The following is a 2,043-nucleotide window of genomic DNA, read 5'->3' on the forward strand; positions in this document are numbered from 1 at the left end:
TAGTGAGGTCACAGGACTCATTCTGTTACGAATCCATGAAAAAAAAAAAAAAAAAAAAAAGATTGTCCAGGAAGGCATCAATGTGCAGTGTACGATACGGTGAGTAGAGATGTGCGAACTTGTCGGAAAACATTTGCCAATCTCAAATTCGGCACGAACGTAGCACATTCGGATTAGTGTTCCTGAGCAAAGTTCGAGCACATGTCGGTAAATGATCGTGTTTCCAATAATGCTTTAATTAGGTGTCACGGGGTTTCCACAGCAGAAAGTGGCCAGAAGAAGACACCAGCGACTGATTGCTCCTACTCCTGAGCTGAAAAGCACTTCTTTTTAATGTTGTATAATTCTTTTGGAAGAACAGGGGTTAAGCGACCATGTTGGAAACTCTGAGCTCTCAGCTGTGCTCGGTTAGCCATTCCCATCCCCTTTATAATCTGGGTCCTGATTCAAACCCACGTTAGAGCTAGCATTTATTTCATGGCTTAGGAGGAGAGGTGTTCACATGAAAAGGAGTTATCTGTGACTGTTGCGTGGTTTGTAAGTGTGGTAATTCCATTCCCCCCTCCACTCCCCGATGCATTACTCTGTTATATGTAAGTGAATATTTGTATGCATGGTGTTTTCAGTTTACCCTTGTTTGTGTAGCCTTGTTTGTTGGGTTTGTGTGCTGCAGTGCACAGTAGCGCCCTTCTTCCCTGGGTGTGGGGAGAAGGAAGAGAACAGATGGAGGGCTAACTCAGCACATAAGGCAAGGGTGGCTGCCTCGGCATCTTCACCTTCAGAAGTATCCCTGGGAACAGGGCGAGCTAGGGCACCCCCTAGTGTTAGCAACAGGGAAGGAGCTCCTTGTCCCAGGTCACCTGACAGCTGAGTCATGACATTAGGACTGTGGCTAGGTTGAGGGGGGGGGGTTCGTGTTTGATGAGGGGAAAGACTCAGGAGACCCCATTTGCTAGTCAAAATCATTAGGCCTAATTTTGAGGTTCAGCCAGAAGGCCCCATCTGCTAATCAAAATCATTATGGCCAATAGTGTTGTGCAGGCCACAGTCCACATTTCTTACTCAAAGTCATTTGGGCTAACACTATGTTGCAGTCAGGACTACAGAGGTCACATTTACTAATCAAAATAGTTTGGGATAATACTCTGATGCAGGCACCAGTCCACATTTCAACATGTTAATCTTTTGTGCTAATTCTGTGGTCTAGCCACACTATATCAGCCAATAAATACTGATTATTAAATTAGTGACAGGTGACTTACAGGTCTGGGCCCAGGGTTGTGAAACAGCTAGTTAAAAGAGGGGAAGGGTACAGCCAATTTGAGTGGGATAAAGTAGGGTTGTGGTGGAAGGGAGAACAGGCTTGGTGTTCGAGGTTTACGTGGAGCAGGTGGTAATGTTGCTGAAAACTCTACTGAACAAACATCGTCCTATCCAAAGACAACTGACAACTTGTGTTACTGGACAGAATACTCAACTCCCTTTCTTTTGCAGCCACACAGCGGTGCGCCTTGTAAATGAGGGCCAGAAAGGGCATGTGCTCCAGTAAATGGCAAGCACTGCATCAAGTGGCCTCTCTGCCTCTTTCTCCACCTAAACATAACAGTGCAGAGCTCAGAGGTGGCACCAGAATTACCCTTGTTAATCCCCAAATCATAACTCTCCAACCGCCCAACTCACCCAGAGTACTAATCGTATAATTGAATGCATGTATGCACAGGCCAGGGCCTTGGACAGGGATTGGACCAGCATTTCTAGCTTAAACATTGATCAGTAACAGGTGGATGATTGACAGGTGTAGGCCTGGCGCTGAGTACCCTGCAAAATTCAGGCAACAAACATGTGGGAGACAAAAATTTTCCAAAAATTAGGAGTAGACACCACTGAAATGTCATCAATTTCCCCACAGTAGAAATAGTATAATGAGGCTCTGGCACTCTTTCCACTACAGGCAAGCCACCAGATGAAGATACAACTTAATCTTGATATTTCCAAAAATTGTTAGCAACAATAGCAACAGCAGGCACAGATCCACAACAAAGG

The sequence above is a fragment of the Dendrobates tinctorius genome, unplaced genomic scaffold (genome assembly GCF_039654945.1).
Source record: "Dendrobates tinctorius isolate UK_male_01 unplaced genomic scaffold, ASM3965494v1 ptg000063l, whole genome shotgun sequence".
NCBI classification, from domain to species: Eukaryota; Metazoa; Chordata; class Amphibia; order Anura; family Dendrobatidae; genus Dendrobates; species Dendrobates tinctorius.